Source organism: Microcaecilia unicolor, chromosome 7, assembly GCF_901765095.1.
Source record: "Microcaecilia unicolor chromosome 7, aMicUni1.1, whole genome shotgun sequence".
Lineage (NCBI taxonomy): Eukaryota > Metazoa > Chordata > Amphibia > Gymnophiona > Siphonopidae > Microcaecilia > Microcaecilia unicolor.
Genome location: NC_044037.1, coordinates 220,498,410 through 220,524,627, shown reverse-complemented (window position 1 = coordinate 220,524,627; position 26,218 = coordinate 220,498,410).

Here is a 26,218-nt window from a genome sequence, read left to right as displayed (position 1 = left end):
AAGAAAAATGTGTTCAGAGTGGGCATGTCGTGGACATGTAGGGGTCTTTTCCTGTTGTCTAGATCTGAACCATCTTGTCCTGAACCAATATGGATTCTGCATACCTGTGCTGCTGACTTCATCCAAGGACCCGTTGTTTACTTCAACCTAGCTTCCAGTTTATCTCCTGGGAAGGCACAGAGGAGTGGTTTTCACAGAGACAGAGTCACCTGTATACCTGTGAACCATGGAGGGGAGTTTGCTACCATCAGGCTTGTGTCTGATAAGATATTCTTGCTGGAAGCTCACAAGGCCCCTCATTGTCATGACCATGAATAATCTGCTGGACAGAGGTACATGGCTGGTGATTGGTCCATGTGTGTCACCTGGACCCAGAAGAATGCCAATGCTGGACATGGGAGAGAGAAAGAGAATCAGATGAGAAGAAGATTTGATGGCGTATAGATCTCTCTCAGAGGAGATATAGACTGATTTGCCTGAACACATGGGAACTGTGCCTCTGTGCTGAGCATTGCACAAGGTCAGCTGCAGCTCTGTGGCTTCCACAAAAACTGAGTAACCAGCTGCATAGAACAGAGACCTTGGACTAACCTGCCTAATAAGGCTGGTAGGTGCACTCTGCTTGAACCTGAAGGAGAATCCAATTCTTCACATCACTTGAACTCTGGGACCAATGAACCGCAAGGGTGAGGAGCAGGAATTTTTCCTTTTATATATATATATACATATAAAATCAAGATGTTTTTGTAGCGTACACAACATTTTATTTTTGCATTTTGCTTGGCTATATTGTTAACTATTTTTATATATAATAAATAATATACTTCCATTTTGGTATTATTCCCTGCATTGACAAGAAACCAAGGGCCATGTTTCGGTACCATCATATCCTTAGCAAGCGATAACAGAATAATTACTGTACAAGTGATTATCTGCTAACCTACAGTACTCTACAAGCATTCTTAGGTGATGTATGGGGTTTTTTGCAGTAATGGATAGCAAATCAACTCCCTTGTGCCAGAAAGAAAAATATCATGAATTAGGCCTGCTTTAAAAGCATCTAGCTCAAGACCAAACATGCCTGGACCCATTTGTGATTTTACTGAGTTGGAAAGTGAAGAGCTGGAATTGTTGGCTTGTGAAAAAGAGTAGAGAGTTACTGAGTTGTCTCTTACCTTTGTTTGCTCCAGTTTGAACCTTTTGACCCTCACATTTTCTGCCTTGCCTCCTGTATCTTACCTCCTCAAATCCTTGCATGTACTTATCAGCCCTTCCCCCCAGGGGCGTAGCCAGACAGCCAATTTTGGGTGGGCCTGAGTCCAAGGTGGGTGGACATGGAATTCATGCCCTCCCCCCATCCCTAGCCCCCCTCTGCTCTGCTCTTCATCCCTCCCTCCACCTGCAAGCCCACAATATTAAATACCTGAGCAGGAAGAAATCTTCAGCTGGCGGGATTTGTAGAGCCCCTCCTGTTCAGACAGTCAGCACTCTTCCAAACAAGCCAGCAGCACTTTCCTTGAGCTGATGCCACGGCCAGGAGGCTGTGCATGCATGAAAACTAAGCATATGAAGAGGGGCTGGTGTTGGTTTCAGCTCGAGGCAAGTGCTGCCAGCTGCCATTTGAAAGAGCACTGGCTGCCTGAGAAGGAGGAAATCTTCAGCTGACGGGGGTTTGAGGACCTCTGCAAGTCATAGCAAGAGTGCACAATTTTGGGTGGGCCAGAGTCCAAATAGGGTGGGCCCTGGTCCACCCAGGCCCACCCATGGCTACGCCACTGCTTCCCCCACCAACCCTCACTGTCCTCAAACTCCCACCTGCTTGTCTTCTGTTTCTCATTGTTCCTCTTTTTGTCCACTCCCAGTTTGTCACTGTGCTTTGTGTTGCTGGGACAGTGAGTGCTGGGTCTCACTGAGTGCAGAAGGTAGAGGAGCTCCTCTACAGCCCAGAAAAGGTCACCAAGATATTAATGGCCTGCTTCATGCTGCATAACTTTGCACTGCAATGAAGACAGCCCCTGCCAGAGAACACACAGCAACAGCAGGCAGTCCAAGAGGATGATGACCCCCCTTCTCCCTCTGCCCACAGAACTAACCAGGGGCCACACCAGACATGGGGGTCCATGCCAGACAAAAACTCAAACAGACCAATTTCCTGTAAAGGTCAAGCTGAGGAGCTTGCTGTGAAACTGGGCTGGGTAGTGTGGGCACTGGAGCCACTTGTAGCTGGTGTGGAGGGTGGTATTGCTGGAAAGCTGGCCTCACCAGTTCCCCTGGGAGGATCAGGCACCTGCTGGGTGGGCAGTGTGCTGGACAAGGCCACTGTGTAATCATGCAGATTTGCCAGATCCCCCAAAGCTGCAGCCACATATTGTGCCTAGCATGCAGCTCTCCTGCTCCATGGTATGCAGTACCTGCAGGCAGTCATCCTGGGCTTGGAGCTTCTGCTGATGAATCTGCATCCCCTCATGTAGCTTCTGATGCCAGTAGTCAGCCAGTCACACATTGTGGGTCAGGAGTTTGTTGGCCAGCATTACAACATGCTGCACATGCTGCCTGTGGCAGGGTGGTCCCCCATGAGCCAGCTGTGGCTCCTCTTCTGGCTCCTCAGCCTCCATAGGGGCTTCTAGTATATCCAGGTGAAAGGGTGTGGGTTCAACCAGTAATTGGTCCTTCTCTTCCTCCCCTGTAGGCGGCTTCTGGCTGATGTCTTCAGTGGGCTTTTATGCTGGCATAGTATCCTCCTGTGACTCCTCTGCTGCCACTAACTCCCCCTCCTCTGCCTGAGGTGCCTGTACTGCCTGCTGGTTCCAGCCTCTGCCTCCGACTGAAAGTACTCACCTGCATAGGGAAAGAAAAGTATCTGTTGCAGTCTTCCCGGACTTATCACTCACATACCACAGGTGATGACTACTGTTGTCAGGCCCCCATATGATATATGCCTCCACATCCCACATTGCAGCATACATGGGGTATGGTGCATTGTGAACCTCAGAAACCATGATGCCAGATAGTCAGGTGGGTAAAGGTGAAAAGACAGTAGGAGTGGTCTGAAGAGCACAGTGAAAGGGCCAAGGATGCCTTGAAAGCAGGAAGAGCCACAGGTTGGTGATTGGCCAAGGAGGAAGTGAAGAAGGCCCCAAAGACTAACAGACACAGCAAGACTCAAACAAGTGACCTGAATGCTCCCATACCTAGCCACTAGCCACTACTCCATGCTGATTTGTTATGACATGGCCCCTGATCACCAGCCTTTCCACCTGTAGTCCAGGGGTTGCCTTATTGCCCCCTCCCTCCATCTCTTTGAGAACCTATAGTATAGATGGATTTCCTATCAGCCCACCACCACCACCACTCGGAGAGAAGGTGAAATAGAGAGAGCAGCCAGCAATAAAACATCGTTCTGCATGCAACTTACTATAGTGTTACCTTTATTTACAACTATCACCGGTAACACAGTCAAGAGAATTGTGTAACACCTTTCTGATTCACAAGCCATAACTTTCTTTAAACACTTAAAATATTTTTCTTCAGATTGTAGACAGCCTATCCGAACAAGGTCCATTTTTTATCTGTTTCCCTCCTCTATGGAATAAGGTCTCAGTCTGAGGTACATCACCTGAGAAAGACTACATAAATTGGTAAAGTAAGACTGAGTTGCCTTGTCCCAGAAGAGTGGGAATTACATTAAAAATAAGTCTGCTCAGCTGTTATGATCTTAGGAACATTCACTGTCTTGTTATGAAAATCTCTTCTTATCAGTATCTCTTAATGAGGATGTCTGATCTCACAGGTTCACTTCCCCCAGTGTCACACTAATCTCAGTCATGTGAGAACCTTCCTTCAGGAGTTATGATCTGTGTAATAAATGCTCAATGTTGCATTTTTTTTACAGTGTCCTGAATAAAGATGAATCCTTTCTAATAATGGTTTGCTTTTCTTAAGGATTTACTTCTGTCTCATTTTCATTAATGATTATTTTTGGAAACACATTCATCTCAGCGGCATAGCCACAGGGGGCCTGGGACTCCCCCAATTTGGGTTCATGCCCTCCCAAAATTGAGGAATTGTCTGTCGCTTTGGCTGGCAGGAGTCCCCAAGCTTCACCAGCAGATGTCCATCTCTATGCAAAGCCTTTCCTAGGCTGCAGCTATGCCACCCCCCCCCCACCCCATACATACTTGTTTTTTATGAAACTGAGCATGCACGAAAACCAAACATGCACAGGGAGGTGGGCCTCCCTCATGCATGCTCAGTTTCACAAAAACCAAGCATGTGTAGGGGAGCAGCCAGTGCAGCAGCAGCCCAGGAAAAGCACTACTATGCCAGGCTTTGAACTGAGGAGGGCTTCCGCTGGCAGGCTTGGGGACCCCCACCAACTCAGGTATGTGGGGTCACGGGGAGGTAGAGAGTGGCAGGGGCAGGGCAAACCTTTGTCATCCCCCCTCACACACATACACTTTGGTCTTAGGACCCCCCCAAAATTTGAGGTCTGGCTACATGCATCTAATGTATTTTCTTTTATTTTAGAGGTTTATTAATGGTTCTCTGCTGCTGAACAGCTTCCCGAACAACATTCACACTTCTGTTAGCAAGCCAAATCCCATATTCTCCTAAACTCAAATTAATCTAATTTCTGGAGTTTGGTACACTTTCCACACTAATACATCATCTCCTAACTGTAGGAACTATGTTGCTATGGTTATGAACTAATTACCCCCTCCCATCATGTGGTTACTAAGGAATTACCATATACAATAATGGAGAAGATAGGTAGAGAGTCAACTGGCAGTAAATCTGACCATACAATAAATTTATAGGTTCGAGAGGTGACGCCTCAAGAAGCCCCCGGCTAAATATTTTAAAGGCTCACAGGGGCTGGGCTGCTTCATCATCGGCAACCACCTCTACAAATTTTTCTCTTATTGCTTTTCCTTTACTTAGAAATTTCACTATACAAATTACTTAGCTTTCATTCCATCTAGGCTCTCAGGACGCTGAATATGACCATGACCAATGGTGGCCAGCGTTTTGTCACCTGCCTCAGGGTCAAATGGTCTGCGTCAATCTGTAAAGGAAAAATAATAATGGGGTCATTTTTTCTAGTTTGAGAGGTTGGGTCACTTTAATAAAAGAGATCACGGGTTTTGTTCGGATGATGTAATGGACTGTCTACAAGCTGATTGGTCAGGTTGTATCCTGGCGTCTGACGTAACTCAGTATTTAAGCCAGAGAGGCCATTTTTTCTTTGCTGGCCCGCTGAAGCTGAGTATTCTTTAAGCTAAGGTCTTTAAAAAATTTTTAGGATGAGACTAGTGCCATGCTATTTAGTTTGCTGTTCTCATTATTATTTTTCCTTTACAGATTGACGCAGACCATTTGACCCTGAGGCAGGTGATGAAACGCTGGCCACCGTTGGTCATGGTCATATTCAGCGTCCTAAGAGCCTAGATGGAATGAAAGCTAAGTAATTTGTATAGTGAAATTTCTAAGTAAAGGAAAAGCAATAAGAGAAAAATTTGTAGAGGTGGTTGCCGATGATGAAGCAGCCCAGCCCCTGTGAGCCTTTAAATTATTTAGCTGGGGGCTTCTTGAGGCGTCACCTCTCGAACCTATAAATTTATTGTATGGTCAGATTTACTGCCAGTTGACTCTCTACCTATCTTCTCCATTATTGTATATGGTTGTTCAGACAGAAGTATTAGGAGGGGACTGCCTTCACAATTTGCTTTAATTGTTGGTTACTAAGGAATTTCCATGGATACTCCAATCAAGAGCTTGATTTTAGCTTGACCTTCTACTATAAGCTTCAGAATATTTGCTAGGTTTTAAGCTCAAAGTTATAGTATACAATTTCCAAAGGAATTTTTTATCCTATTCAGGAAGTTCACAGCATTCACAAGCTCATGTACCCCATTCACATTCTTTAAAAATGGTCCCGGAGTCTTTCCGTCCCATTATATCAATTGCTGTACTTTCTGGGGTTTCCTCTGTCTTATGAGTCCAACTGTAAATAAACCCAAGATAGGGCTAAACAAATTTATTAAAATATTTCCTTTCCTGCTTCTGTCCCTTCTATAGCTCAGCTTATAGCTTCATGCTAACCACCAGCTCAAATCTCCTTGAAGCACATGACAGCTATTACTCACCCCCTGACTTTGGGCCCTAAACTCCTGTCCCTTGAGACCATAAAATACCTAAGTGTGTTTGGTCCAATTATTTACATGGAAATCAAAGACACCATAATCTCTGTTCCCAAAAGTTTCATCCTAAACTTATTTCCAAACATGCTTAAATCCAGAAAGATGCTTGAACTTGTGTTCCCAGAGTGGCATTTCAGCATGAAGGTGGATCAAACACTGTTTCCTGAGGTAACACTGGATTCCAGGGGCAGGCTAATGAGCCTGATCCCAGCAACCTTCAAGTACGCAGTTAATTAAATGCAATGTAAATGCTAGCGTGAAGCTATTTCAATTGCTGTTTTTGCCTGCTGACTAAAGGGCTATATTAACATTGAGGTAAAGCTAAGACATTTGTTCCAGCTTTCTGTTTACTGCCTAAATACTAGGAGGATAATTCTATAAGTGGGTGTCTCCTTTCAGGCACCCTGATGCTTTGCAGTAAGAGTTGGTTTACTGCGGACGTCTAAATTCTGTAAGTTGCACGCATAAGTGGTGGCCCCACCCATGCTCCTTCCAAGCTCTGCCCACCTGAACACTCCACTTACATTTGTTTGCTGTGCTACTGTCAAGCACTGCCCACCTGTAGGCATGGGTCAAGTGACCACAAAGATCTCTGGTACTACACCACCCACCCGTAGGCATGGGCTGAGTGACCGTGAAGACCTTGGGTAATACGCTGTCAACCTGTTTCCTCAGTCTTAACCCAGCTATATCAGGATGGGGCCAGGTCTTTCCAGAGGAGTTGTAGGTCCCAAGACTATCATTTCCTTTCTCCTTTTCAGCATTTCATCATTGTTCAAACAACAAAATACTATATTCACTTGCAGCAGCTACAAGGATTTTCTTATATGCCTAGGGTCAGGCATAACACCAGAGCTTGCCCTCCTCCTTCATAGCTTATTCCTCTTAGCTACATCCACCCACAGGCAGAATTCAACAAATAAGAATCACAAGAAACAATAATAGCAGTTCAGTACCTTCCTTTTTTGCATTGCGGTTCTCAGCTTGTGGTCCAGTGTTGTCCCGCTCAGGTCTCCATACAGGAATACTGTGTTCTGTCTCAAGTTCCAGTCTTTTATAGGTCCATAGACTCTTCCTCCAAACTCCACCTCTATCCCCGGGTTCTTCCTAAGTGATGGGGCTTAGACCCCATCACAGTCACTTACACACATCCTTACAAAACAGCGCTCAGTTGATTTGCTGCTATTTAGGCATGTACATTTACTTGCCCTTCATATAAATATACACATTTCTGTACTTCCCAATACACCATAAATCCTATAGCTTGGCATGTCTGACCACTCCATCTTCCACACAATGGTTTGCAATATCTTATATAAGCATGTGAATCAATAGTTAATAAACTGCTGTCCAAGGTCCAAGATGATCACTGGAGGGGGGTGGGCAGTATTTGGTTTTAAATATTTATTAGTGGTGTGAAAAATCTGGTGAGTTTTTAGTTTCTTCATGAATCTTTCCAATTTTTTTTTTTTTAGTTAGGTTCACACATTCATTTTAGTAGGAAATTGTTAGTGCTCGCTAAATTGATTTAATATGCCACTAGCCAACAAATTAATCAGTGCTAAATCAATTAATACACATTACCATCAATTCAGCAAACACTAAGGCATGCCTAATGTTTTAGCACATGAATTAAATATATTTGCACTAAATGCTAGAGATTCCCATATATTCCTATGGGCGTCTCTAGCGTTTAGCACACGCTAAAAATGCTGGCGTGCCTTTGAAAAAGACCCCCTCAATTTTTTAAGGTGCATTAGCATATGCATATCCCTACTGTTTACCTTTCTCATGAGGAGGCAAGTGGTAAAAATAAAGGTGTTCCCCTCAAGAATTAATCACACGAGGGGCATATATACTTCAGTGATTCCAAGTCATTACAGGTTCTGACTGTCGAGAAAAGGCCTTTAATCAGATGATCAGAGGGGGAGTTAACCCTGAGTCCAGATACTACTCAGCCTATCATACTGTCAAGGAGCAGCAATGATAATTCAGAGGTTACAATCACCACAGGAGAGGCTAGGGATGGGCATTGCAACAACTTGGGAAATGTTAACAGCATATCTCAGAAGAGATCAACCACGAAAACATGTAGGAACACTCTGATCACTACGGAAGTAGTGCGCACAAACTAAGGAATAGGGCGAGCTGGCTCATCCAATAGACACAAGGGAGCATCTCCCTTGTCTATTGGATGAGCCAGCCTGCCCTACTCCTTGGTTTATTTGAACAACATATCTCAGGTCATTGCATGTAATTAAAATCCAAAAATGAGCATTAAAAAAACATGAAGAATCATGCTTTTTGTTTGCTGATAATAGCACACTCTCTTATGAGCCAATGCACACTCTTTTCCAGACAGTGCGCCATTGCATTTGCATGAACACTGTACATGCACATGCCATCAAGAAAGGAGTGTTTACTGTTTCAGGAAGAGAGTGCCTTTTTTCCAAATAACGCACCCTCTTTTAGAGTGTGCACTCAATGATTTTGCTCCCAAGATTAAAAAATGGCCAGCCGAAAATGATCGAAATGAACATTCCTAGAAATGACATGAAACAAAACTTTCTAGCTGCCTGTCCCTAGGAGAGGACCAAAGATATTGGAATGGCTTAGCAGAGACCACTGCAATATTATTTTTCACCACTTCTGGGTTGGTTTTGGTTACAACAGTGGTGCTGAGCTCTGTGAGTGGCTGCTTAGTTTGGTAATAGAAAGGCTCTTAGCGGCCCTTTTGCAAAGGCGCAGGAGGGCTAATGAGTGGGTAGCGCATGCTCAATCAGCACTACCGCTGGGGTAGCACGTGCGCCTGGCAGTAATTCTGATTTTGTTGTGTGCTGAATCCCATTGTAGAAAATAATTTTCTATTTTGTATCGCGAAGGCATTCCCGGCAGAAACCGGCAGCACACCAACATTGACGAGCGCTGCACAGTTACCACGTGGGTAGCACATGAGCCCTTACCGCTAAGTCAATGAATGGGCAGTAAGGGCTCAGGCTGTAAATAGGCGCACGCTAGTTTTAATATTAATGCCATTTCCCGGCCCATTAAAAAATAGCCTTTTTCCTAGCCACAGTAAAAAATGGCCCAGCGCACACTAACACTACTGCAGGCTACTTTTTACCACAGCTTTATAAAAGGACTCCTTAGAGAGGTAACTACAGGCTGAAGCACCAGTAATAGATCCAAGGGATGCACCTGCAACAGATTCCAGTAGTTTGTTGGTAATAGTAAGAACAGTGCCCTCTGTTCTTACTTGAACTGTTGGGCTGGACATTGCCCCTCTGTGGTTAAGCATTCTTAGTAGAAGGATAACACCAGAATGTGTGTCAAGTAATTCAAAGAAGACGCTGGAAATGCTAAGGTCAACCATTACTTGTTTGGAATAAGTGGTGGCAGTGGCTTCTATGAGGTCATAGCAAGCAACAGTAAAAGATTGAAAACCAAATACGTTTACATACTGCAGAGATTAAAGAACTGTCTGTTAAAACTGTTAATATTAAACCAACAACCTTCATGGTTGGTTTGGTAAAGGAAATTGTGATTTTGTGCAGAATATTAGAGAATATGCAAAACTCTACCAAGTTGGGAAACCTGTGTGTAATTAACTTCTCTAGGATTTCAAATTACTTGGTCATAGTTTACTTTAAGAAATACCTAATGGAAACTCTAGTGTGCCACTATTATGAAAGCATACTAGGGCCCTTTAACTAAAGCTTAGCACACACTAAGCTTTAGTTAATGTGCCCTACTATCTCCTGGATCACGGGGAAGTGCCCACATGTGTTTCCAGAGGAAGAACTGTGCATGGACTGAATCTTTCAGGAATATGTAAGAAAACTATTACATCTTTCATTTCAAAATGGCATCAGCAAATGGCAATAATGCCTTATTAAATCACTGCTTACACCTCACAATTGAACAGGATTAGAAATGGAAGTCAGTTTTGTAGTGTATTATGGTTTATGGTTTATTTCATGTGATATACTGCTCTTCCTTTAGGCAATAACAGAGCAGTGCATGATACTTAAAATCAAAATGAAACGCAAAGGAAAAGAACACCATTCCATTACAGAAAAGGACACGTAGACAGGGAACAAGGTAGGATTACGTTTAGTGGAGAGAATCGATTAAACAGAGAGAGAACTTGACAATAGAGACACCAACACTGATAGTAAAACAAGAGGAACATTAGATGTTAAAATTAAATTTGTTTCCTGTATCAGGTTCCTCCCTGTGCACATCCACTTGGTGTGCTAATCATTCCCTCATGTCTAAAACATTGATTTTTTTTTTAATCTACATAACAAATGTCTTAAGAGAACAACAGAATTAGAGAGTAATATACTAAGGTGTGAAGAACATTGGTTACTGAATGTTGAGATCAAAATTAAGATGGTCCAGGTCAGGATGTGCTAAATTCCAGGAGTATTTTATAGAAGGCTCTGCCTAACATGGAGCCTTTAGCAAAATATAAATAAGGATGTACAGGACTGCATTTGTCAGTATGGACAGTGGGAGCAACCATTTAACAATTATACATATGAAAAAATGAGCAGCACAAACTTTATTTATTTATTTATTTATTTGTAGCATTTATACCCCGCTCTTTCCCGCTCGATAGCAGGTTCAGTGCAGCTTATAGAGTATGGTACAAAGTATCACAGATACAATACAAAGTATGTTACAAAGTATCACAGAGACAGTGCAAAGTATGTTACAATGTATCACAGAGGTAATACAATGTATGGTACAATATATCACAGAGAAACATAGTTATATAGAGTGGGACAATAGTAAAAGATGTGGGGAAAGGATTGGAGTGTGGGTAGTACTGGTGGTGTGGTCTAGGTTTGAGGATTAAATTGGGTCGTTTGGGTAGGCTTGTTTGAAGAGCTAAGTCTTCAGCAGCTTACGGAAGAGTAGGTGTTCATTGGTTTTTCAGATATGTCTAGGTAAGGCGTTCCGGAGTTGGCTGCCTATAACAGAGAAGTTGGATGCATAGTAGGTTTGTATTGAGGCCTTTGCAATTGGGAAGATAAAGACTGAGATATGTTAGAGAAGATTTGGACCAGTTCCTGGCTGGAAGATCAATCAAATTGGACATGTAGCTTGGAGATTCACCATTGAGGATCTTGTGGATCATTGTGTGGGTTTTGAAGTTTATTCTTTCCTTGATAGGGAGCCAGTGAAGTTTTTCACGAAGCGGTGTTGCACTTTCGAATCTTGACGTGTCGAAAATTAGTCTGGCTGCTGTGTTTTGGGCGGTTTGGAGTTTTTTCATGATTTGGGCTTTGCAACTGATGAAGATGCTATTGCAGTAGTTGGCATGGGTAAGTACTGTGGATTGTACTAGATTGCAGAAAGTTTTCTGTGGGAGGATTGGTTTAACTCTTTTCAGAATCCACATCATTTTGAACATCTTCTTCGTCGTGGCTTTTGCATGAGTTTCTAAAGTTAGGTGTTTGTCTAATGTTACTCCTAGGATTTTTAGATTGTCAGATATTGGGATTGTAACATCAGGGGTGTTCAGGGTGGTTGGGAGCAGAGTAGAATGTTGTGATGAAAGGATTAGGCACTGAGTTTTTTCTTTGTTCATTTTCATCTTGAAGGCGTTGGCCCAGGAATCTAGGATGTTCATGGCAGTGATTATTTTCTCTGAGATTTCTGTAAGGTTTGATTGGAAAGGGAGGAATATTGTGATGTCATCAGTGTAGATGAAGGGATTTAGGCCAGACTTGGATAGGGATTTGGCCAGAGGGATCATCATGAGGTTGAAGAGGATCGGGGAAAGGGGTGAGCCTTGGGGGACTCCACATTTTGATGGCCACGCAGGCGATATTGATGAGGTTGATTTGACCTGGTAAGATCTGGAGGTGATAAAACTTTTTATCCACTTAATGATGTTTCCGCCAATCCCTAGTTTGTCCAGTAGTTTTGTGAGAATATCATGGTCTACCATGTCAAATGCGCTGGATAGGTTGAACTGCAGAAGAAGTATTTTGTTGCCAATTGAAATTTTTTGTTTGAACTTGGATACCAGGGTAATACTGTTTCTGTGCTGTGTGCAGTTCGAAAGCCCAATTGTGATTCATGTAGTATGGAGAACTTTTGTATGAATTCGTTAAGTTGGGAGGTCACTCTGTTTTCCGTCAATTTGGTCAGCAGCTTTGCAACTTCATGCATTGCCTGCCTATTTTACAAACCGGTACATGTAAGTGCTGCCAATTAATTAATGAGGCTGCAATTTTTATGTTAATTTTTTTTTTCATTTGGAGGTAGAAATAAATGAGATTTTCCACCATCCAATGAGAACCAAGGGGAGGGAAAGAGATGTCACGATAGATAATGCTTAAAAGAAAACACTAGGACGCCATCGCCATCTTTGCAAGGGTTGATCCCAAAAATAATAGCAAGGCTGCCGCTGAAGACGGCTGAGGGTAAATATAAAGCATATTAAGTTTTGAAAGACATAGCATATAGATTATGTGTGAGGAGGAAAATGAGACACATACACAATGAACTGAGACGGTTTTTCTTTTGATTTTCCAGGGGAAATCCTTGATACAGCCTAGTGATTAGGCGAAACATGCATGTCGGACAAGCTTAAACCCCCCAGTCTCACTATCAAAAAAGATAAGTAATAAAGATAATTAAGTTTAGGAAAATGAACTAAAAGGATAAATAAAGAATATAGCTTTAAGAGAAGCCGATGAGGAGGTGGGTGCTAACTCCATTGCCAGTGTAAACTATTGATGATGAGCACCACTGAGGCTATAAGTTAGAAAAAATACAAATGTTTTTTTAAAAATGCTCTATAACATTTGAAAGGAGTAAGAGGGAGACCTAATTTGGATATCTAGAACCTATTATATTTGAAGAGTTGAGTATTCAAGGTTCTGTTGAGTCACATTTAAGAAGATTGCCTTGAAAAACGTGGACCATCCAGAAGAGTGACATGTACCACCCCAATAAGTGAAATTGAAGGTCAATGAGTAAGGTTTTTCTCGCAGTGTATTCAGTCTATAATTTGAAATGGTGGTGAAAGGACTGAAGTCCAAAGAAGGGCTGTTGGCTACACTTATTGAAAAGTAATGCCTTCATGTGTCTTAATGGATGACATGTTACATATTTTAAACTCAATTATTTCAAACTCTCAACACTAAACCACATACAAACCTATAGAAACAATTCAACTGTATTTAAAGATCCTTCATCATGCTAGAAACCTCTCTTAAAAATTGCTCCCCTTTGGCAGCTCTGTACTAAGGATGCCAGCTGTCAAACAAGGAACTAATCCAATAAACACTTTTTCAGGGTCCTGTTCGTGAGACTACTGTTTTTTAATTCCACCTTTCATTTTCCCCTCCTCTGTATTTCAGCATTTTCATTGTCCTGATTGCTTTTGCAAAAATATATATGGTTGCTAAAATAAATCTGAAAAAAAGAGCCAGAGACATTTCATTGAGCTAGCAAATAAATTTAAGAAGCAAGCAGACATAGGAAGCAGAACTCCATTACCGGCTAAATTTAAACCATGCAGCCTGCTTGAGTTTTTAAATAACCCATATTTGCACAGTAAAGGTAAAGATAATTACCTGTAATCTTTTGCAGGACTTCAGTGTCACTTTTTCCCCTTGCTTCTGGTAGCGGCACTGCTTCAAATGAATCAGCCCGCCTCGAAGCTTCGGGCCTTCCTAGTAAAGCCACCCATCTTTGCGGAAGCAGGAAGTTGCATCAGTGAGGGCAGTATGCATCATAGGAAAGGCCTGAAGCCTCAAGGCAAGCTGATTCAATTGAAGCAGTGCCGCTAGTGGCAGCAACAGGAAAAATGACAGGGACCAAGGGGAGAGAGGGAGAAGGACAGACCCTGGAAACTGGAAAGGAAAGGGGAGAGAAACTGGAACCAGAGGTGCTGGTCTGGATGCAGGTAGATGCAGGCAGATGCCAAAGTCACCTCCTCTCAGTGCGTGAGAGGAGGGGGCTTTGGTGTCAGGGGCCTAATGCATGTCACATGCCAAATGCATGTGACTTGGTATGTCTGCATAAGCAGAGTATATTACTGCTGTCAATAGCATTTCCTCCCTTACCTTCTCATGAGCAAAAGTGCTGTTACTTTGTACCACCTCTGTTTATTTAACAGCACCGCCTGCTTTCATGTAGTTTACACAGTTTCACTGCTGTGTTGTCAAATGTCAGGTTAAGATGAACCACAAGGCTTTTTTTTTATTTAGTTACATTTGTACCCCGCACTTTCCCACTCATGGCAGGCTCAATGTGGCTTACATATACAGGTACTTATTTGTACCTGGGGCAATGGAGGGTTAAGTGACTTGCCCAGAGTCACAAGGAGCTGTGCCTGAAGTGGGAATCAAACTCAGTTACTCAGTTCCCTAGGACCAGAGTCCACCACCCTAACCACTAGGCCACTCCTCCACAAAGTGATTATATTTGTACAACTTTTAATGCTGTTATATTCAAAGCCCACTGACTTTTATTGCACTTTGGTGCCACACTTGTGAGAAACTGTAACCATAAGCGGAAACATATGTCACTGTTCCGGGGCAGGACACATGAGGAATGTCTGTCAGGCTTTTGTTGAGCAGGTCTGGACATGTTAAACTCAAGTGTCAAGACAAGCAAGATGACTTGGTTTTACTTTGAAGGATTCTCAATGGACCTTGATATGAGAGAATACCAGCAAGCTCTCTGCATTTCACACCTCAATACCTGCCACAGGATGATTTAATCTCACCCCTAGCTTCTCACTTAACTAGAATATGGTCAGACACACGTGATGCTTGTTTTCCTAGAAGGGTATAAGTAGACACACCTTCATCAAGTAGGATTTCCTATATGTAAAAGCTCTGTAATGAGGTATCAAAGATTAATGAGATCACTGGATCTGACTTTTCATTAAATTAGTCTCTCATCATTCTACATTATCTCCCAGGGTAAAATCCTCTTCCCCTTATAAGAGCTGCTCCTCATACATTTCCTCTTGTTCACTTCCAGGATCACTATGATGTCTGAGTAGAAGCAACATTTTCCTCCAAGGATCTCTGAGAAGTTTGGCAGATTCCTGCAATGGAAAACTTGACCCACCAGATTAAAAACCAGAATCTCTTTTTGAACTAATATGCAGCACAATAAATCATTTTCTCCAAACCCTGCCCCCCATCATCCCCTTAAACACATGGTCAGGCTGAACTCTCTGCTGTCATTCAGATTGAAATGCTGTTCTTAGATCTGCTTTGTTGGGCACGTTATAGGTCTGACTCACTCACACATTGTTTCTTTGAGGACTTCACTAATATTGATGGCTGATTTGTACTGACTTGCATTAACAGCTTGTGAGCAGCTCTTGCATGCTCTCTCACTTAGGACACAGTTGGACAGGTCCATACAAGATGATTCCAGGCAGCTGTGTTTCACCGATAGTTTGTGAGAATTTACAGGGTCTGAGGCAACATGGCTTTACCAAAGGAAAATCCTGCCAAACGAATCTGATTGACTTCTTTGACTGGGTGACCAAAGAACTGGATGAAGGACATGCGCTAGATGTAATCTACTTGGATTTCAGCAAAGCCTTTGATATGGTCCCTCACAGAAGACTCGAGAGGGCTGAATTTAGGACCCAAAGTGGTGAACTGGATAGGAAACTGGTTGACCAACAGGTGGCAGAAGGTGGTGGTAAACGGAATCTGATGGTAGGAAAGGAATGTGAGGAATGGAGTGCCTCAGGGGTCAATGCTGGGGCCGATTCTGTTTAATATATTTGTGAGAGATATTGCTGAAGGGTTAGAGGGAAAGGTTTGCCTTTTTGCAGACAACACAAAGATAGCCAATATAGTGGACACCCTGGAGGGAGTAGAAACAATGAGAAGGGATCTCCAAGCATTAGAAGAATAGCCCAAAGTCTGGCAGTTAAAATGTCATGGAAAATCGAAAACCCAGCCTTGCACCAGCTGTGTGTAATTGGTATTGTCACTCACACTGTTATCAAACTACCTCACATCCACTCAAGATGGAGAAAAAAAGCCTCAGCCTAACCGCTCAACCAACCTGACTTGCAGACTATAAGGTTTGAGCTCAGCTTCCCATCATATGGCTTAGGAAAAAAACTCCATCATTTCACATATCAGCATCAACATTTACTCTCCAAATTGCTGTGCCAGGTATATAAATATCTAATTTTATCTAAACAGTGTGTGTGTCTCTACTTCTTCAGATCAATTATTTGATAGTTGTTTGATATAGTCAATTTCATATACAAAGAGTCAATTCGTGTTCAGCCCCAGTGTACCCTCCAGACAACACTTAGCTTTAAGTCCAATCGCTATGGCGCTCTGTTCCTATCAGAACCACCAGCTGTGCAACCCGATGACAGGGAGCCCCTCGTTTCGCTGTTGCTGCATCAGGGGTTGTATCGCTATCTTCTCATCTCCAGTATACAAATATTTGATCCAGTGTTTACTCTGCTGCACCCTAGGAAAAAAAAACAAGCAGGACGTCAGATTCACAGAAACAAAACGAAGGAAGAAGACTTTGGCTGGCGGGGGTTGGGGTCCCCCGCCAGCAAAGGTAGCAGACGGAGACGGTGGGTTGGCGGTGGGAGGGGGGATTGAGAGGGTCATCGGCAGGGGGTCCAGGGCCAAATCTATGGGCATTGTTTGCTCTCCTTCATATTTGCACCCTGTGTGGCTACATCACTCTCAGAGCCCTTGGGACAGCACTGTTCATCAACACTTTTAAAGCTGCCTTGTCACGGCTCATGATGTCATCTGACAAGCAGTGTCTATTTTCTGCCAAACGTTATATCTAAGAAATTAAAAGTTTGCATCTATTTCTGAAGTGAAGCATGTATAAGGTTTTCTTTTTGGGGGGGGAGGGGAGTGAAGTGTTTGTTTTGGAAAAGAAATATGGAGGATCTTAGCCACTGCAGTCTCATGCATGACAGCAGAGCTGGTGCAAGGGAATTTGGCACCCTAAGAGACTCTTCAGCCTTATACCCCCTCCTCACTCTCAGCTAATTTCCAGGCTCCTAATCTTCCCACCCTGCCCCCCCCCCCCCCCCCAAGACATCATGCTTCTAAATATTAGGCTTTGTTGCATGTGTATGTATCTACCTCACACACAAATAATAAGGGCAGTTTCGAAAAGTTAAAAGTCATTTACCTAGGTAAATGGTTACTAGTGGCCCAACCCATTCCAGGGCCACCTAGATATTTTACATTATTTGCGGTATGGATGGCATGGTAATGAGATGCAAAGCATGCAGACACATGCACATATGTAAATCAGCTAAGGCAAGCTGTGTTATTCCTGGAAAAATAACGCAGCTTGTCAGGTTGATCTATTCTAAGCGATGTCACTCTTGTACTGCAGGAGTGACTAACCTGGTATACTGAGATACCACAGGTTATTTATTTTATTTTTATTTATTGGGATTTATTAACCACCTTTATGAAGGTGGTGTAAAGCAGGTACAGTTTAAGATAAAACTTACAATTTTGTTAACAGCATAACAACAGTAAAATAACCAAGAATAAAGAAATACAATAAGAGGTGAACTTGAAAACAGTAAATTGAAACCTAATAATAGAATATCAACATTAGCGACTGCTTCAGTCTAGAAGAGCTACAGGTTCTGCTGGGACAAATGTACTATGCAATCTCCTTGCCCTCTGATTTTCTTCTGAGAAAATGTTACCACATTTCACTGCAATTGCGCAGACTCAAGAAAAATGTCAGGAAGTATTTTTTTATGTCAGGAAGTATTTTTTCACAGAGAGAGTGGTGGATGCTTGGAATACCCTCCCGCAGGAGGTGGTGGAGATGAAAACGATAACGGAATTCAAAAATGCGTGGGATAAACATAAAGGAATCCTGTTCGGAAGGAAAGGATCCTCGGAAGCTTAGCTGAGATTGGGTGGCAAAGCCAGTGGGGGGAGGCGGGGCTGGTGGTTGGGAGGTGGGCCTTGTTCTGGGCAGACTTCTACAGTCAGTGCCCTGAAAATGGCAGAAACAAATCAAGGTCAGGTATAAACATAAAGTAGCATATATGAGTTTAAATTGTTGGGCAGACTGGATGGACCGTGCAGGTCTTTTTCTGCCGTCATCTACTATGTAATATGAGGCCCTTTTACATTGCTGCAGTAAAGCTACTGTAGCGTTGGTCTGTGTCACTCCAGCACTACCGCCGGCCTATTGTGAGAACCGGAGATAGCGCCGGCCCCATCATGCGCCATTTCTGGTGCGATGGGAAATTGTTTTCATTTTTCCTGCCAGAGACTTACTCAGTAGTAATCGGGCAGTACCTCGCGAAGCCCGGATAGTCATTCCTGTTAGAAATTAAGGTGCAGTAAAAACCTGGCTTTTACTGCACCTTAATAATTATCCCTTAAACTCCACTGATCATTTCTTCTCTATTTCAGTATAAAATCCATTTACTATCAACACCACAGGGCTGGACACGTGTGTAATTCCAAATCTCTGACTTCTTTTCATAGAAAAGCATAAGAGGAAGTGACACCACATGGTTCCTTCAAACTGGTTAAAAAGAGGTGGGGGGGGACATAATTAACCCTCTTGAAATGCAGCAAGTACACAAAAACACTCTTTAAAAAGAGCTCGAGAAAACATTCCTATTAAATTCAATATATATGCATCTTGCTGGGTTTGAAATACACATTGAAACAATTTTATAACGATTTTAACCAATGTCCCATTGAACGGATGATTTATAGAGGGGCGTTTTCCTGAAATGTCCATTCTGTTCCGTTTGTGTGCTGTATAATAAATTCCCCGATCCCTTACTTTTGACGGCAATGTGCAATCGTCCCAATAAACCCTTTTACAACCATCAGAGCCTTTCACGCTTAAGGGCCACTAAAGGAAATATAGTGCCGGTTGGAAAGCCCACTGGACAAAAAAAAAAACAAAACCATGAACAGTGCTTCAGATGGTAGGAGTCAACACAAGAACAAAAAAGTGCAGCTACACAAAACCTTTTCCAAACAAAAAGTGCACTTGAGACACAGAGATGCAAAATGACAAAAGCAACTTTAAAAATCATCTTTATTCCACTAACCGCTGGTAATATGTTTTTTTTACACAGTATGTCAAGGTCAGCTGGAACACAGTTTTAATTTTGGGGGCCCCCTTTGATGGAAACTTTGGTGGCAACCCGTTAGAAATGATAATGAGTTCCAAAGGTGGGCATGCACCCAATACAACATAGGAGTATTTTCTTTTTCTCCAACGAAAATCTTAGACACAAAGTATTACTGTGTTACGCTGGTAACTAGATAACTTCTGAAAAGTTTGCACTAGTATCATCAAAATCTAGCCACACGTGATACCGTTGGAGGCTACTTCCAAAAAAAAAAAAAAAGAAGAAAGAAAAAACCCTTTACTTTGGAGTCCTTAGTTTCAAATCTCGACTTCCTCTAGCCACACATTGCTGCAGCCTGAAATGCCATGTGGGAGGTGGCGAGAGGAGGCCGAGAGAACAGAACACTGAAGTGAAAGGGAATGGGGCTTGATATGCCGCCTTCCTGTGGTTTTTGGTAACTACATTCAAAGCGCTATACATAGTATATGGTATTCGTAGCTGGGGCAATGGAGGGTTAAGTGACTTGCCCAGCGTCACAAGGAATTGCAGTGGGAATCGAACCCACTTCCCCAGGATCAGAGTCCGCTGTACTAACCACTAGGTTACTCCTCCACTGAATGCAGATAAACCGGACTGTTAGCCAGCCCACTGCATCCCAGGTGTTAGTGGCCCGGTGTGCCGCTTTTATTTTTGCCAGTATCCCCTGAGTGCTAGCCAAGGGGAGGCAACCACTGGGAATCTGTGTGTCTCATTTCCTCAGACTCGTGCCCAGGTCCTTTGTCCTCACACATACAAAGGGTGCGGAAATGAAGCGCTACCGTGGCCACTTTCCCCACATGCTTTACTTAAGGCATGCAACTGTTTTTACCGCATCTGTCCCTTTCCAAACGGTGAACTACATTTTTCCCCAAAGTAGAGGGGTTTTCGTTTTTTTTTCTGAAAGCCTCTGACTTTTTTTTTTTTCCAAATATCACAAAAAAAAAAAAATCCAGAACTGCCGAAAGTTACATTTAACAAATGTTAATATGCGCGTCCCCTTTGTCACTATTTGAAAAATTGCCCTGGTACTAGGCTTTGTCACGGAGTAAGTATATCATAAACCTATTATATCAATTACGGCATATAAAAAATGGTGCCGCAAGTGTGCATAGCATATGGTAATTTATATTCTAAGATTTAATTTGTGCTCAACTGGAAAATACTAAACATGACGCAGATTTCTGTTCCTAATGAGGAAGCCGATATTTTTCACTCTGGTATGTTATCATGTACTATTTTAAATGACGTGTTTAAAGTAATTTTTATTTCTCCCTGTATTTGGAACAGAACACGTACAAGAAACCATTGTTGAGAAGAATATGCCATTACCAGAATATAATAGGAACCTGAAATCAAGAAGCGGTCGAACAGCGACACCCAGAGGTGAAAGGGTGCATCGCTTCTTGAAATTTCTAGAGCATCCTTTGATCAGCCACACTTATTTCAAAGAACACATTCTTTTGACGTAAATGCATTTTGTGCAATATATGCAAGGACTATAGTTTTGAATATGCGTTTCCGGTAACGTAAAACAAAGCTATAGATTTTTATTTTTCCTTTCCAATGCAAACAAACCGCCAGCATGGAAACTGCACATTCAGGAAACCTACAAACTCACGCTCCTCTTAAATGCCTGGATCCACAAACGACAGTCCTTTAATGTGCTACCATCAGTTACAAGTGAGTGCGATTTACTAGGAGGTAAGCATAGTGTACACCTCAATCAGGGCTGTGAAGGCTGCAAGTTATTGCAGAAGACAGCAGAAAACAAGAAGCAAATTGCAATCTTTCCCCACATATGTTGTGCGAGTAAACAGGTTGTTGTGCACCAATTATTTATTCCACAGTTAATTGAAATAAATGTTTTATTGTAAAAGCTTCTCTCTCTCGCACTGTATCTAACACAGAGGAGACGTGCATTGATTTGTCATTAAAAGTCTAGCCGTGCAACTAGTAACGTTGGCATTCTGTGGCTCAGCTGCAGACACAAAGTCCTCCGTCGACACAAATAACCTTTTTACTCAAGGGGCTTATGCGCGCTCAGATTCTTCTTTTTGCCTCCGTCTACCCTGTACTGTAGGGTTCATTGCCGCGCTGAGGTTTCTTGGATCCTGGTAGTCCCGCAGCAGCTCCTTTGTCTCTCTTTCCTGCATGATGTTGTTGTCTCCCGGGATGACGTAGCTGACCTGGAAGAGAGAGAGAGAAAGGGAGACTCGGTCATTCTTTCTCAGTCTCTTCTAGCTTGTGGATCATCTTTATCAGGATGAGCAATGATGATCCATGATATAAGGCTGAAACATAACTCAATGAAGGCACCCCTCTGCTATATCTTTCGCTCCCCAATAGAGATGTGTGTTTGTGTGTACGCGTGGAATGCATTACTACAAAACCTGAACTGTTTCCACAGTGCATGAGAAACGATAATTGAGACTGGTAAACCTATTTCTTTACAAAACCTTACACCATACATTTTGACATGTGTTTAGCTATGTAACGGAAATTCAGAATTTTAAAAGCCATTAGGAAGGACAGACTCCAATTTCTGTGCTTGCTGCATAAACTGCAACATTTCGTCTTGCTCTGCAGGCTATTTAGAAATTCTTACAGATTGCTGTTTCTCATTGGCTTAGTGCCACTACAACACAAGACGTGTATATGTATATTCTACACATTGCATTACATCATATCAATTCCAACTGCTTGCATATATCTGACCTATTCCTGATCGCAAATTTAAATAATAAGAGTTCGTTTTTGTAGCCTTCACTGCGAATGGAATTACATTTACTATGGCAGCAATTCTGCAGATTATTTTCTGCACAGACTCCTGCAACCTGCGCATCTGGAATGAGGAGCAGAGCCCTGGAGAACAGCGACACCTACAGGCTTTGACCAGAGTTATTAGTTTACATTTTTGCCAAATACACAGATATGCTCTACTACATACATATTTCCCCTGTGCCACTAGGGACACATTTCCAAAAGGAAAGTATGTTCATACTTCTGTTTTGTAAAATTATCCCAGAAAATGTAGAGGCTCATATTTGTATGTACTATTGACCACACACAATTTTTCTAGATTGATTTATTCACGTGGGTGACAATTTTTCTAGATTGATTTATTCACCTGGGTGCATAGTTCATAATGTATGCACATAAATGCAAACCTCTTTCCATACCCTCCTGTCAGGAACTCCATTCAGCTCAGGTAATGGTATGCCTGTGCACATGTAATTTTATGCACATATTGGTCACACAAAATGTTATACAGTACCTATTTCCATACAGAAGGGACTAATTACCTACATAAATGGCTTTTAAATTGTACTCCCCACAAATAAAGTCAATATTCAAATACAAGACACAAGCATGCATTGTGTTTCAACATCTGATCATTATGCTGCTAACAATAAGTATATCCTCTGCATTTATTTTTTAAAATGTCAATGTGTGAGTGTAGTTTTCTTCCCAACCAAATTACACCATAGGAACACCTGTGTGTCCTAAACTCCATTTTTCTTTACCTCTCTAGCTCTTAATTAGACATTTGAAAATGTACCCCTATATGCCCACTTTTTAATGAAAGGGTAGGATTTTTATCCACCTTCATAACATATTTCATTTAACAGCTCTAATCCACTTAAGCAGATTTTATTGTATCTATTACTGGGATAGGGAAATACTGAGAAAATTTATGATTTGTGCTATAACATACCTGTCTGGGAACCCTGTAATCATAATTTACTAATTTAGGAGGGTTGGAAGTACCTTATAAAACAAAAAAAGGTTGACTTTTATTTGTTCAGATACTAATCCTAAAAATCAGCTTTTACAACTCATATAGAATGCTGCCTGTATGATGTTTGAATAAAAAGATGAACATCCAAATGGAGGATTCCCACCATCAACAGTGCCTGAGATTTCTAATTAATATGGCTTGACAGTGAAAGTGTTAGTGTATATTATTAATAGACTGGGGAAGGGCATGCATTATGATTTTACCAGACAGCCTCAAATGGCCATGCAGCTCCTCCCCCTCAATATTGTTTTCCATTGGCCATGAATATTTGGGATTATTAGGAATGCTGGAATATATATAGAGAGAGTTTTATTACATTTATATCCTGTTCTTTCCCACTCATGGCAGGCTCAATGTGGCTTACATATACAGATACTTATTTGTACCTGGGGCAATGGAGGGTTAAATGACTTATCCAGAGTCACAAGGAACTGCCTGTGCCTGAAGTGGGAATTGAACTCAGTTTCCCCAGGACCAAAGTCCACCACCCTAACCACTAGGCCACTCCTCCAGCATTCCTAACATATATATGTGTATGTGTGTGTGTGTGATTTTCTGATGGTGAGTGCAGTTATGCATGGAACACTCTCCTGCCTCCTTCATTCACTCACAAGGCACTAACCAATCCTTGAAAAAAATTGTTTCACTGGCCTTCAACACACAATATGTTCCAAGATTAGTAAAAGATAATTTTTTAAATAAAAAAAACATGACTTTTTTTTTTTAGCTGCAGCACACTTTGAAAATGCATTGACATTGTAGGGTGTATATCAACGGATTGCAATGCAGATCTAGAATGTTGAAGGCACACTTGTCAGCAACAGAGTGAACAACTTTCAGTGGAGTTTGGAGGGACATTTGAGATGTGCGGTGAGAATATGTCATACTCCTCATTGAAATACACTGGATATCTTTTCATGCATACTAAGAATGGTGGTGGCCATTTTTCTAAACCAGCTAAGGCTGTATTCAGATACAGGATACATTGCCACCTCCTTGCTCAGCAAACGTGAAGCATACATCAAATTTCTTTCATTTCTCTGTCACATTTTCATTGATTACATAATGCCATTGACTTTTCATTGAACACATTACACCATCCTTAGCTAAAGTCATAACAGAATCCATGTCCTTGACAGAGCAAAACTTGTGAGCAGTGGCACTAAGTGTCAAGTTTCAACCATGTTTTTTTACCATGTGCATATTTTTGTTTTGTTTTATGCAGGGGTGGGGTTGTATTTTATTTTTTGTTTTGAGAGATATTTTGTTTATTGATAGAGTGAACGTACTTAATGTCTGGGATCATTGTATGATGTACCCTTCAGAAGAGCTCTGATCTCATTTGATTCTGATGTAATCACCACCACAGAAATAGCATAATACTTTCAGGTGAAACATTTCTTACTCATGCAGTATCTCATATGTAGAGCATTCTGCAGCCAGGCTTGACTTTTTATAGGGACAGCAATACATATACCCCCTAATCCTATGAAAGTCACCAAAAATTGCATGCGCAAATTTTGGCTTATGCCCAATTTGTGCATGCAAGTTAATTGAATAATGAGCCAATTAGTGCCAATAATTGGCTTTTTAACTAGCAATTATTGGCACTAATTAGATTTCATTGGAACTTATGTACCTAAATTTAGGCACAGGATCTGCAACCAAATTTTATGGACAACTTATAGGGGCATAGAAATGGGAGGGTCATGGGACAGAATGGAGAATTCTTAGCATTTAACGTGCATTGTTATAGAACACAGGGATATGTGCCTAATTTAGGCATGTACATTTCTACATTTCAGTTGGTGCAAATGGCCATGCCTAAAGTTAGGAGTGACTCCTGAGCATAAATGCTATTCTATAAACCATGCCTAACTTTAAGCACAGCTCATAGAATAGCATTTTCTGCACTGATTTTTTAGGAGTCATATATACAATCTAGCCCAAACTGCCCAATTTTATTTTACACCATCTTAAATTACCATATAGAAAATGTCATTTCTTAAATCTATATGACACAATTAATGACTTCAAGTAAGACACTTAGGGCCCCTTTTACTAAGTGGCGGTAAGCCCAGTGCAGGCTTACCGGTCACTAAACAGGAAGTACTGCTGGGCTACCGCATCAGCCCGGTGGTACTTCCCACCCCTAGCGCTCTGTCAAATCCTATGCTACAAAAATATATTTATTTTTGTAGCACTGCAGTGTACCTGGGTTAGTGTGGGTTAGCATGGGAGCCCTTATTGCTACCTCAATGAGTGGCAGTAAGGGCTCCCCCAAAAATGGCCACGCGGCAAGTGCTTTACTTGCCGCATGGCCATTTCCTGCAGGAAAGAGAGACTTCCCTTTTTACCCGCTGTGGTAAAAGGGGGCCTCAGCACACATGAAAAACACACGCCAACACCAGCACAGGTCCTCTTTTGCCGCAGCTTGGTAAAAGGGGCCCTGAAACACTGCTACACCTTTCTAACAGGCATTTATATAAGCAACTAAGGAGCTATCAAGGTGGGCTACCTTAAGATGTGTTATTTTACTATCAGCTCATGATATTTCAGCACAGGTCCCATGTTATGCAATGAAAGCTATCCCCTGTTTACTAAGCTGCGCACGGCATGCCGACACAGCCCATTCAAAGTGAATGGGCTGTGTCAGCATTAACGCACAGCAGCTACTAGTGTAGCTTAGTAAACAGGAGGGTTAGTTACTAATAACTGGGGTTAACAGTAAAATAATATGTCTTAATGGTAGCCCAGGATCATAACTCCCCCTCACCCAGCTGTCTTTACGTTGAGATTGATCCATATATTTCTAATCATTTATCTTACAGATTAAAGTTGTGATCTTGCAAATTTCCTATAATTCCTATTGGTATAAAAACCCTATTCTCAAAAGATATTTCAACAAACTATCACAAAATGCACCTGGAAAATTATACTGTACCATAAAACATAACAGCCAGTGGTGTTTGGAGTCTGTAAATCACAGCAGCTGCTTAATTGCATGTGACACCCAGTACCACCTCATAGTCAGTGCTTCAAGTTTCATATTTATTTGAAATA